The following is a 14,303-nucleotide window of genomic DNA, read 5'->3' as shown; positions in this document are numbered from 1 at the left end:
TTGAGCGCCGGTTGAGCTTTTGTCTTTAAATTGGAAAAGGAATAAAGTCGTGGAAATAAATAAAAAGTTGCGATACAGCTGGATTTGTCACGTATCGCGCTTAATGATGCTTCTTTCTATTTTGTGTTATACGACGATGTCAGTTACGAGTTCTGTTTTTTTTATAGCAGTGTAATCTAGAGATGTCATTTTATTTCACAGATTAAAAAATATAGTTTAAATTAATGAATGTAGATTATTTTCGATTATTACTATTTGATGGTATGGCTTTATCACGCGTTCATCACGAAGTCAACCACCGTGTAACAATACTCAGTATTGTTGTGTTTACAGTATAGTCACAAGAAACATAACATCTTAATTTCCAAGTTTGGGAATGTTATCATAAGGTAACCTCATTATAACAAATTTAGATTCATGTATCATAATAAAATAAAGGAATATATTTAACTTATATTATCATGGTAAGTGCACTTAACATATTTTTTTTATTTATATTTGTACCCGTGCAACGTCTAGGAGGGTCGCTAGTCAAATATAGTAACTCGCCTCAAAATCGGGTTCCACAACCTTCGCGAGTGATATACTCAAGGCATGGGTATTAGTGATATTTGTGTTACACTGATTCTCCATACTTACTTAGAAGATAATTGTTAAACTAGATAATATCATACTATATGTAATCATACAGCGCTTTCCCTTCTTGTTGAAAAAAATAAAAATACAATAAAAATCTCCAAGCAATAGGAATAAATATGCCAAGTACCCTCCAAATATTTCAGTTTTTTTTTTTTGTAAGATTGAAGGTATCACATCACAAGAGTTTTTAGTTGACATTGGAATAAAAATTAATACTATAATATTAAGAAAAGCCTCGGCTTATTTTTATATAATATATTTATAAATATTAATTTAAGTGCAAGGTGATAAAAAGTTCAAACAAGTCAAAATATAAATGGATACTAGTTTTGTGTTTAAATTTTGCGTTAGTCTATTTTGAAAGTAATTAGGCTGATGAAATATTAGCCCGAGACGTTAACAGTTCACTGTGGTGTGTGTAGTCGTTGTTATCACCAGAAAAAAATACCAGCTAAGCACCCATACCAATTACGATACATCGTCCAGCGTGCATGTAAGTAGTCTTGACTATTTATACTTTTATTTTGTAGGTGGCTGGAGATAAGTTTCTCGTTGGCACTTTCAAAATAATAAGGAATCATGAAAGGAGTTTAATAACTCGCTTTTTCGGAACTGTAACCCAATGTAACACACATAAACAACAACTAAACGGCGAGGATACGCGCGGGTTAGTTCGGAGTTGATTGTGGGGATACTGTTTGTTAGCGTCCCTCGGGAACGTTATTTCCGCATAGAAATTTTATTATTTAAACTTGTATACCTTTTATTTTATTAGTATTTGGGAAATTTACAATTTTTAATCGTATATTATACATACGTCAAGTGCATGCATAATTATATACGTTTTCATTTAAGGCATACAATTAAATCCTTTTTAAGTTGATTTTAAATTTCAAATAAATACTTAAATACTATAAACATACCTTCATTCAGTTACTAGTACAATAAATATTTAACGATTGTTATTTTTATTAATGATATTCTCGTTTGTTTTAAACATTCTATCTGTATCAGAGTGAAGTTAGTTTATTAGTATACATTGTCATAATATTATTATCATATTTTTGTTGTATAATTAGGCACATCATTTGTATTTTCTACAGGTTGTTTATACGTATATTTTTAATCCTTAAAATATTCAATACGGTACAACTGTAAATGACGTGTCTGCGAAAACACTCCGCAAGTATTTAAAACTTTGTAATTGGTTTGCGAAAATATTGTTAACATACAGAAATAAATATATAAGTTAAGGGTGCGAGATTAAAGTCCATAATTTGTACTGAGTTCTGTAAAGTCAGCTTGGAGCGAAACTAACAGGAATTCGCGGCTTCAGCGACAATAGGTAATACGAGAGCTAAAATAATGCAGTGTTTTATTAAAACTTGTAGTTTCGGATCTCAAGGTCTTCGAAGCCGAAAAATGTATGTCCTGAACATTGAATTATGATATAAAATACATACAGTCTCTTTTAAAACTTATAAAGTTGCGGACTTTGAGGATTCAAATCTGGATCGGGTCAAAATAGAACAATGTATGGGGTTGAAGTTAGTATTGTTGAAGGAAGGGTTAATGTAAGTGCAGGACAATAACCTTCTCTTTAGTACGAGAACGATTGCACGGCTTCGGCTTCTGAAAGTCTCTTGCTTTGTAAATAAACGTGACGATAGGGTTTCGCAGTTTACGAGTACAGTTACACTAAATCTATATGTTCGATCATATTTCGCCTACTTTTGTCTTTTGTCTTATATGAATGCTACTTGATATCGTTCAATAAACATTTCTTTTTTTTACAAAATAAATAAAATTTATTTATATACCTCCTTTATGTGTCTTGTTAGAAATGGCAATACCAAACGTTGGTGATGGAACAGCAATCTTATTGATTAGTAAGCTCTCATTAGGAGTACAGTACGCACAATCCAACTTGGCGGCCTGAGTGACTAAGATGTTCGCGCAAGCATAACTTTCCTAACTTTACGTAGATCTAATCCTAGCTCTCGCGTATTCTACCTGAGTTTATGATTGGTTCACTTCGGTTGAATCTGCCTTCCGTTTCCGCTTCTAATATACAAGCTTTACGTATCAGGAATATTCTAAAGAGCTCAAGTGAAGTTTCTTCTTAATTTAGATCACCCAAATACGTAACGTCTACTAATAAGCTTTTAATTATAAGAAAAGTTTAATTATAGGTACCTGGAAATCTTGAAAATATTAATCAAATAATTTGTCATCAAAGATAAGTTTTTTACCGAAAAATATATTCCACGAATCCAAATATTCGTCCAAATCATTAGTTCAGTCTGATTTAATTTGATAGACCTTATGGTCGTCCATAAGTCGTGGTGCGCGTGTATGATATATATATATATATATTCATACACATACATTATTTCATTGAATCTAGCTTAAAAGCTGCAGATTTCGGGATCTAGACAAAAAATATACTAGTTTTTGGTCATTAGTTTTTTAGCAGTAGCCACAAATAGCAGTAGATTGTAAGTTGCGAGTGATCACATTTGCGGTGTTTACTTTCGTGCCTCGGAGATGACGTAAATCTCTTGGTCCTGCAATCCAATAGACAAACAAGATCGTCACATCTGAAAACATAATTATATTCTTACTCGGTTACCTGAATTTTGGGAGGCTAAAATAATTCCCTAGTTTGCTTTTGAGTTTGACAGTTTGCGTTCGAAGGTAAGTGGCATTTTAATTATTTATTTCCGCCTGTTAATTGTAATTGGAGCTACTTCCTAATGTTCATGACAAACTTTTGTTATCTACAGGATTCAACATCAAAATCTAAATATATTTCATTCAAACAGGCACTCGTGATCACTTTTGTAAACAACATCGTTATTCAGGTTTAGATTCTTCTGAGCAGAACCGGCAAGAACTAATCTCAATCAAGAAAGGCAAGAAATAATTTAATCTATATCGCGAATCAATTGAATTGTTACCTATTTATCCTGCTTGGAAATCAACGAATGCTGACTTTATACTATTTTGTCATTTATAATTAGTGTCGGACCGAAGCGCAATTTATATCTGAAGCCGAAGGTTTAACAACCCTAAGAGCTTCCATTAATGATTGGCTAAAAGTAAATAAAGAATGCTGTTTATGGTATCTACGAGTATATCTAAACAACTTTGCGAGATAGTTGTTGTTGTAGCCGCAGACGCCAAAAAAAAGGCAATTTACTATATTACTTTTATCAACTAAAATTACAATTATAGTATGAATTAAAATTACATAACCAAAAAAATTTGATTACTGAAGTTAAGTAACAGAATGGTATCCACGGTCGGCTCGGCGCTGTGGTGGTTTCATTCCGTTGCCTCCAATATTTCACCTGAAATGATGTTGAAATCTTGCACCGTGTGCGGTACAAAGAAATAAGGCTGGGCATACATGGGTATTCTAATATTAAAATATAATGAGTTATTTATCTTCGTATAAAGTAAAATTGGAGGCACACCGATGCCGTGGTGTTAGGCTAGTGTGACAAGATCCTTAAATAATTTGCAACTTTTCAAAAATAATAACACCTAATATTTATTCACTTAAAATCGATTTATTTTTTTAGTTTTCCGCAAGTGGTTAGAAAATAGTCGAGTAAATAAACTCTTCTAAATTAAGTCGAAGCTATGATCAATTATAGTCATATTTTTGGAAAAATGAGCAAAATTATTTTTGCCTACCTAATTATTAATAACTATTACTCTAATTTTATAGATTAGAGTAATAGTTAGGTACAGAATCACTACTATTGATAATAATAGTCAGCATCAATTAATCAATAAACATTTATTATAGAAAAAACAAACTCAGATAACTTCATTGTGTTAGGAAAACTTGTTGATATCTTTGACTCAAGTATAAAGCAAGACGATCAATCGATTTTCCTCTAATATTGTAATGTTCAAATATATTTAAAAGCGTCTCATGTGTAGCACACAAAAAAGCAAATAGCATTCGACGTTCTGTCGAGTATTAGTGAAGCCCTATTGTATACAGGGGATAACTGTATTTATGCCGAAATAGACCTATAATTACTGGGTGACTAATTATCAACTGATGCCCAATTTGTCAGCTTTCTAATTATAAATGAAAAACAATGTCCTACCACAGTACTCTGGAGGAATTTTATTAGAAACCTTCTAAGTAATTTTACTTAAACGAATGAATCACTTTGTTACTTGTTAACACTAAGTTACGGAGGTCAACGAGCAAACTTCTAAGTAAATCTAAACAAGCTCTAATACAGGTGATGGTTTAACGAGAAAGCGGTTGCGGTCTCGAATGGATTTAACAAACGCTTAACACTTTATTCAATTAAATAGAAGCTTTGAACTATACACGTGTAAGTAATACGTAATAACCGAATACCAGACGTGGAGGATCATACACCTTCCCTGTTGGACCTTCTCCTGACTTCCCATCCGGATAGCTATCAGGTTATCGTCGACCTCGTATCGTCTGGGCTCGTCGGACCACTGTCTCGTTCAGAGTACAGTGCCGGTTGCGCGGTACTCACGACCTCGTTTCGTGGGCTGCCGCCAAGTGTGGCACTACAAGTCAGCAGATTTGGATGGGATACGATCCTTCTTTGCATCCTACCCATTGGGGTAGGTTTGTTTATCGACGGATGATCCGAGCGTTATTGCTGACTCTGTTGCCGATGTGGTGGTTCATGGTATGGAACTGTTCATTCCATATTCTGTGGAGCCCATTGGTGGCAAATCCAGCCCTGGTTTGGTCACAGTTATACAAAGTATTTCTGTAAGGCAGTAGGATATTAGTCAGTCTACCACAGTAAAAATGTAGATTCCGAGGAGAACCGGCAAATCCTGTCCTACCCGAAAATCGACAAATACCAAAACGCTTTTAATCATCTATAATATTGTCTTGTATTACGCAATAAGCCTTATTTATTACTTATATTTCAATATTAAAAAAAAGAACAATTTGTTAAAAGCCAATGTTAAAATAGTTGCGGCATTTTATCATAGAAATCATTATAAGTCGAGATGGCCCAGTGGCTAGAACGCGTTCATCTTAACCGATGAGTTCGGCTTCAAACCCAGGTAAGTACCACTGAATTTTCATGTGCTTAATTTGTGTTTATAATTTATCTCGTGCTCGGCGGTGAAGGAAAACATCGTGAGACAACCTGCATGTATTTAATATCAACGAAATTCTGCCACATGTGTATTCCACCAACTCGCATTGGAGCAACGTGGTGGAATATGCTCCAACCCTTCTCCTCAAAGGGAGAGGAGACCCAGCAGTGGGAAATTTACATTTATGTAATATAATGTAACATTATAAGTTACAATTGGTGTATCAAAGCGAATGAATAAATACATATAATCACTAACTATAGTACAGTTAAACTTCGCCACAACACATACAACACAATAACGTAAATATGTTTTGCGTTAAAATTATGTTATTATATGGTTCTCGAAATGAACACAACTTTTAATTAATGCCCACGTGATGTCCTCGACGCAGATGCAGCGATCTACTTAGTTGTGTTATGTCGTTTCAGAAAAGAAGCGTTTACAGTGCGTTTAATTTGATAGCGCATGTTTTTGTGTCTTTAAATATTATGTATCTAAGACTTTAATTGATATATGTCTATTATAAATAGTTATTTTTTCATTATATTAAAAATATAAAAGAAATAATTGACGAGTTTCCTTCGCAGATTCCACTCAAGTCGGGATATTTTCTTGTCTATACTAGAGGTATTCGTACTTCGATTTATTGATTGTCATTGAATGAGCTTCAACGTAATTTAAACTTCGGTATATAAAATCAATACTAATATTATAAACTGAAAAATATCTCTCTCTGTCTGTTACGTTTTTTGATTACGCTTGAACATGTTTTTATAAAGCTTTGAACGAAAATTGCTTCCTAGGTCTAGAACTTACTAGGACCTTACTAGACTTGTTAAAAAAAGCGCTCTTACATTACAAATAGTCTGAAACCACCAAGAGTAAATTAAATTTACGTAGAATTTCACTGACGTAGTTGTTTATGGACCAACTCTTCGCGGTCCTTACTAGTAAAGGTCTTAATACTGTCGCTGAACAATGTATACGTTACGGAGTCATCGTACAATGTTTATGATTTAGATTTAATCGCTTTAGTTCCTAAAATGTGATATACTTATCTGTTGATTCTTCCGTTAATGAGAAAATTTTAAGCCGCCACTGGTTCGGAGTGGTAGATATTAATCCGTTATAATTAAATATTCGTAGCGAAGTAAATACGACGAGTGACCAGGAAATAAATAATAATATTTTAATGAAGGTGTCTCAAAGGATTTCTTTGCCACAGATTTCTTTGGGTTTGTGATTTTAGTGCATTGTTATCAAACATAAGATAACATAATGTATAAGGACAGGATCTGTCACGATAGAAAAGAGATTGTAGGGCAGGAGCCTCGGCTAACGTGCTCAACACTACTAATTTCCTAACTTTGAGAATGGCATAATATAAGATAAACTTTATAAGCTTAGGATTAGAACCTAATGCCTTAAATCTGCAGCCACATGAACAAGCTACTAGACCAACGAGGCAAACCGTTTAATATTACATACAAAGGCGATGCGACTACTGTCACGTCATGAAGTGTCACGTATACACTTAAGATAGTTCAAATTGTTTTCCTGCGGGAAATATCTCGGGTAGACAGGTTGTTTGAGGAAACGTACAGAAATTATATAAAAATACAAGTAGCTTTTATATTGGAGTAGTTACTGTTGTTTTACAAAAAAGGCCGACGGAAGTGCTTATTTTGCTTGACTGATTATTTTATCGACATAAAATTAAACATCAAGCTCAAACATTCTTGGTCGTTTCTTGTAATAATAATATAGTCTTAATGGAATAGCGACTTACAGACTGTTTGTGGAAAAGTCGCAGAATCGACCGATTTCATTTGGACTATTGTAGTCACTAACTTGCACAAACTTGACGCTTTGGAGGTACACTTATAGATATCGATTCGGCCACATGATGGTAAGTGGTCACTGACATCCATGGAAAATAAAGGCCGGCAACGCACCTGCAAGCCCCCCGGTGTTGCAGATGTCCATGGGCGGTGGTAGTCACTTTCCATCAGGTGAGCCTCCTGCTCGTGTGCCACCATTTGACATAAAAAAAAATAAAAAAAATTGGTGTGATAAGAAAAATTAACCATCCCTTAACATCGTCAATCCGTAACCAACCTTGGAAACAATGATGTTAAGTCCCTTGTGCCTGTAGGTACACAGGCTGACCCGCCCTTCAAACTGGAACACAACGATATTAACTATTGATGTTTAGCCGTGGAATATGTTATGAGTGAGTGATACCGTAAACGGATTTGAACAAAGCCCCGAATTAATATCAACACAGCTACCTGCATCATATTTGTTCTACAAAGTTGTTATGGTATGTACGGTAAATATTTATGTATGTTAATCAAAACATCTCTAGTAGAAAGTAAATTGTGTCAACGTGTATTTGGGGGTAATACTGCTCGTTTAATTTTTCACAGAATAAATCTTTATCGTATCCATACGACAATGACTAACTATAAATTATAATAAAGTCATCTTCAACATAAATAAATAAAGTTACAGTATGTATCTCATTTAATTTGTATTTTATTCTTATATTTTTTGAAATTAAGGATTATTATTCCAAAAAAAATTATGTTTTGTACTTATTTTAAATGATTTTCTTTAACAAACTCAGTAGGCCGATTGGTATTTGCGTAGTATTATTGGAATAATTAACATTAATTTCAAAATAAATTAAGAATAGTTAAAGAAAAAAGTTAGTTGAAAAAAATACTTATTTCGGAATAGGAAGGTATTTTTTAAGATACATACAAAAAGGAGAAGTGGCTACAGTTCAGTGGCTCGAACCCGCTAATTTAACCCAAGATTTCGGGTTACGGGCAAGTTGAATTTTCTCGTGAAGCAAAATTACGCAAGGCTATCTGCACGTGGATATTTAAAGTACCGTAAACGGATAGGTAAAGTACGTAGGTAATTCTACCTCATATCACTACATAGCATAAAACAAAGTCATTTCCCGCTGTCTAACCGTCTGATTTTGATGTTGTTGTTTAAAAGAAAGAGTTATTCAAGAGGTAGGTTTATATGTAGAATACATGCATAATATAGTAAAGAAACACTGACAATTTTACAGTTTTCTAAGTTGATGTCGTAAACAAACACATTTTGTGCTTACATTGCAAACGCTGGCCGAACCCTACGAGATAGATCAAAATAATCTGCTATAGTATTGTACACTTTAAAAAGATCTACAAACTAATCCGCAGTGGTATATGTCTATCTCTTAGGGATAACCCACAATAAACATTTTGTATCCTTTACTTTTTACAAGAAATAATGGCTTATTTACCAAGCCATTTTAAGTCCGATCGGTTGGCTGATATTTATAAAATAAACCACGAGATAAAATCTTTACTTTATTCGTACGAAACCAAGACTGGCAGCTACTTGCTCATCCAAATTAATGTAAAAACCTAAAAGGGAGTCAACATACAATACATACCTTACAAACATATATATATATATATACATACAATAGATGTATAATATAACATACAATTTAGATAGGCAATAAGTGGTAACGATGATGTTAAGCGCAGTCGTTCGCCTTTTGAATCCGTTCAAATAACTTTTGTAAATGAAACGATTCGTTCAATCTATTTCACGGTAAACGGGAATGTCCGCGGCTCCTTTGTGTTGACATCAGGATGTAATCGTTTACCTTACTTTGGGTAGTCTTTGTTCGAGACAAAAAATAACATACGAACATATAATAGGAACAGTTTAAATTATAACCAAACTGAGTTTGATAAAAGGTTAATCGATTGTATTCATTGTGAGATATATCGATAAATAATGCGTTTTATCGATAAACATTAACATTGATGACAATGATGATGTTGATGTCCTTTTGACCGACTCTGTTCACGGCAGCCTTTCAAAAGATTAGCTTATGCCTACAATCTACATAAGCTAATATATCCTAATAGTGCACGAACAAAAGCGCACTCTTTACCTCACTCAAACTCTTGTAAACATATGAGATGGCAAATCTGATATAAAAAAAAGAGTTTTTACGTAGGATTAATGCGTCGTCACAGTACTTTATTCTATCTGAGGTATGGGAGCGCACAAATATGTGCCCAGTGCACAGAACACTTGGATTTTAACCGAAGGCTGCTGATTCGTTTAAAGACTTGAATAGCGTGCCTGATAGTAGTCCTCTTTTGAAATAATCTTGCTAAGAGGTATATTTCCCGATACCAATTAGTTCGAACAGCTTAATCAATTGTATTGATGGATGTGCTAAATAATTTTGCTTACTTAGGTTTGATGTGGTTTTTAAACATTATGATCTTTGAAATGATAGTCTATAGAAGTATTTTCAATATTAAATCATAATAACTTTAAAATATTATAAGATTAACAAGATGGAGCACGATTCAGTTGGTAACGTAGCGAGTTCGACCTGGTCGGCGCTCCCACAGCAAGTTTCACACTTTCATACATACATATCACATGTTCTTAACTTCATGCTCACACAGTGCCGACATTGCTCAAGCCTCCAGCTTGACGTTGCCAGCTGAGTACGATAAATAATAAAACAATAATAATAATAAAAGTTTATTGAAAAAAACACAATGTTTACATAATAGATTAACATATGACACTATTAACCTTCTTAAACTTAACTTAAACTATTACAATGTTTTCCATTGGTTGAGGTGCATTATGGTTTTAACAATTTTGAAATTTTGATTATCTTTGGACCCCACACTAGGAGACCTGTATCGTGGGGCTCGAACTAAATAGTCAAAATAAATTCCAATTAAATTTCTAGATTCTTCGACGTATAAAATGTTGTATGATAATAATCTTGGAATTAATTGCTGAGTTCCTTTCAAAGCAGAGCGGCATATTGTTGTTATTTTTATACCAACAACTATAACATTTATTTGTTTAATATTTTTTTAGTACGAGTATACGCATCAAAATCTTACCTAACTAAGATGCGCGTTGCATTGTTCAAAGTTTTAATTACGTTCTCGAGTTATTCGCACCGGAGTCTTGGTTCTTGAAGAAATTCAAAGGCTTACGGAATTTTGAATGAAATGTCTTTCATTAATCTTTTTGTTCCAAATGCATGGGGTCCTATTAAAATGGATATTTCGTGATGAGCTTGTCCAAATCCAGATTGATAGAGGTGTGATCTGAGGCTTCGACAGTCAGCATTGAGAGTGATTAATGAATTGAGTAAACGCACCCTAAAATAGTAATTAGGGAATAGAAATCTCTTATTTTAGATACGTAGGTAACTATATATATATAATAATAAAAGATATATATGTATATATATATATAGATATATATATATATACACGTTACAGAGCAGTTAGTAGATAAATATGTTCATATTATAAGGCTAAGGATCCCAAGCCCTGTGTCGGGCCAACGTTATTGGGTTTATCTGAAAATAAATTCTCAGAAGCTACTACGTAGTAGGTAGTATTAATATCACCCGCACCACCTAGATGTCTGAAAATCCACAACAGCGCGATTTTTAAGACATTTTCTGCCTCGCACAACCACTCTGTGGAACCAGCTTTCGCCGGCGGTTATTCCGAACCGGTACGACTTGGGAACCTTCAAGAAAAGCATTAGCATTAGCATTAGCAGCCCGTAAATGTCCCACTGCTGGGATAAAGGCCTCCTCTCCCTTTGAGGAGAAGGTTTGGAGCATATTCCACCACGCTGCTCCAATGCGGGTTGGCGGAATACACATGTGGCAGAATTTCGTTGAAATTAGACACATGCAGGTTTCCTCACGATGTTTTCCTTCACCGCCGAGCACGAGATGAATTATAAACACAAATTAAGCACATGAAATTTCAGTGGTGCCTGCCAGGGTTTGAACCCGAAATCATCGGTTAAGATGCACGCGTTCTAACCACTGGGCCATCTCGGCTCAAATTGAATGTAAATCATGATTTATTCATGGAAGACCTAGAGGAGAGGGCTCTTCGCTCCGGACCAATAACACCTAGGTTTTATAAACGGTACGTAGATGACACTTTCACAATACTATCTAGTGATCTGACATCTGCATTTTTAGTACATCTCAATTCTATAAATAAAAACATTCAATTTACTATGGAATTAGAGGCAAATAATTCTTTAGCTTTTCTTGACATCCTTATTATCAGGAATCCTGACAATACATTAAGTCACACAGTTTATAGGAAACCCACACACACCAATAAATACCTCAATGGTGACTCGCACCACCACCTTAGTCAGTTAGCTACCGTTGGCAAATCTTTGTTTCAGAGAGCCCACCATCTCTGCGATGCTGAACACCTAGAGGACGAGCTACTTCAGGTCAAGCTTGCACTCCACCAGAACAAGCTGCCCGTGCCTCGCCAGCATCGCAGAAGCCGTATCAAGCCACCCACAGTTGAGTGACAACCTGCATTTCTACCATATGTGAAGGGAGTTACAGACAGGATTGGCAATATCTTGAAGCGAGCTTCGATTAAAACCATTTACAAGCCTCATAAGAAAGTGAGCCAGTTCTTGAGACCTATCAAGAGTAATATCCCTTTACAAACTGCGTGAGTATATAAACTCGAATGTGAGTGTGGTTTATCTTACATAGGTCAAACAAAGAGAACCATCGGTACTAGGGTCAAGGAACATATAGGAGATGTCAAAAATAGGCGTTCTTCAAAGTATGCAGTCTGTGAACATGCTCTGGATAAACCTAACCATTTTATTCGATTTGATAAACCACAGATCCTCGCTAGAGAACACAGATTCATTCCTAGAATGATACGCGAGGCTATTGAAATTCAAAAACATCCGAACTTCAATAGAGAAGATGGTTGGAGACTTTCTAACACTTGGGATCCACTTATTAAAAATTTAAAATCCCAAATCCAACAGACTGCAAGACCTAAAGATACAGTTAGTGCCTTCTGCGTGCAACTGGAACGCTACTCAAGATACCAATTAAGAAATCGTTGGCGGTAGTTGTAAATAATATTTCTTTTTAATTCGAACAGACAAATGTCACCTTAGTCTGCCCGTGACCACGAACACTGCAAAGTGCTCGAAACGTCGGGATGTTAAAATAAAATAATTAATATACGCGATTAAATCCGTTAAAAACTAGTTTTATTTCAAAGAGCGTACCCTCCTTAAAGGCCGGCAATGCACCTGCAAGCCCCCCGGTATTGCAGATGTCCATGGGCGGTGATAGTCACTTTCCATCAGGTGAGTCTCCTGCTCATTTGCCACCTATAACATAAAAAAAAAATTGTAATGTTGGCGATTCCGTACCTCGAAAGACACGGATATAAAGCCGGTAAGCTCTCCGGTCGCGTCGGATTGTCGTCCCATCAGATTAAAACCGCTTTATCTTTTAAGAATAGTGGCTGTGATGGAAATCTACCAAGAAGGTTATTTTAATAAAAAAAAATTATACAGTTCATATAATAAGCGATCGCTCTAAACTTAAAAGAAAACAAGTCTCGGAAAACGTGTATGCATGCATGTGCGATATACAGTCTTTCATTTGCGTAATTTCTTGACCATCTAAAGGCTTATGTACAGCACAGCGAGAGAATCTAGACGAGATTAATAACTATTTAAATATTAAATTTGTTATAACTATATTCATATCACAAACGAAAAGTTTTGTTCGTGAGTTCCGAATTCCAGAATACATAAGGTTAACCTACTCACCGCGTAACATTCTGCTTCGCTCCGAGATAGTTATTATTTTCAACTTGTCAAAGGCTACTTATATAATTGTTAGTTGAATATTTGTATAATCAATTTATTTCCCAGTTCACAAAAGGTGTGACTTTAACCAATTTTGATTAGTTCAGTTTTTCTGAGATAATAGGGTTTGTCCGCAAAGTAGTTTTGTCCCCAATATTAAGTTAAACAATATTAAAAAAATGTCTTAATACATCACATTTAATGTCACCACATATTAATAAGTAACAAATAAGTAGGTTTATGTTTATTACAATAGGTCGGCTCTGATAACTGTATGACCAAATTAATTAATAGGCTGAAATATATCATAAAAAAAAAAAATTGGTTATGAGTGAGCAATAAAATTAGCGAATATTGACTTAAATAACTCGAGAACGCAGAAAGTCTTAAAAAATTGAGGCTTCTAGCTTTGTCCACGACGAAGTTAAAGAGGTTCGAAATTACGCTGATTGTCTTGAAGACGAGGATGTTACGGTGATGCGAGACTCAGCAGATTATGTAAATGATGGGTAAAAACAAGTATCTCTTCAGCTTTTCTCGGAAGAATCTACATTACAAATGGATTGTAACTTAAAATTTAATTAAACTTGTAAGATTACAATGGCTTGTTAGAGATTGTTTCGATAATTGTTTTGCTTTTGATATTTGTTACAAAGTTTGTTCGAGTTCGTCGGGTTAGTCGTTTTTAAGGTACCGGAATATGAAATTCGCTCTTCTCAGTCTGAAACGAAAGCGGGTGTAACTGCGAAACGAAGCTTCTTAAATAATATAATAAATATAATATACTAAAACTGGCATGC

At 34.7% G+C, this 14,303-nt stretch overlaps 1 pseudogene; it reads left to right on the top strand.

Annotated features, from left to right (window-relative positions):
* Nucleotides 1-11,712: 11,712 nt before the first annotated feature.
* Nucleotides 11,713-12,738, top strand: LOC125072491 (annotated as a pseudogene).
* The last annotated feature ends 1,565 nt before the right edge of the window (nucleotides 12,739-14,303 follow it).

The sequence above is a fragment of the Vanessa atalanta genome, chromosome 21 (genome assembly GCF_905147765.1).
Source record: "Vanessa atalanta chromosome 21, ilVanAtal1.2, whole genome shotgun sequence".
Classification (NCBI taxonomy): domain Eukaryota; kingdom Metazoa; phylum Arthropoda; class Insecta; order Lepidoptera; family Nymphalidae; genus Vanessa; species Vanessa atalanta.
The sequence above is the reverse complement of the archived record's forward strand: the minus strand, read 5'-3'. Positions and strand labels throughout refer to the sequence as shown.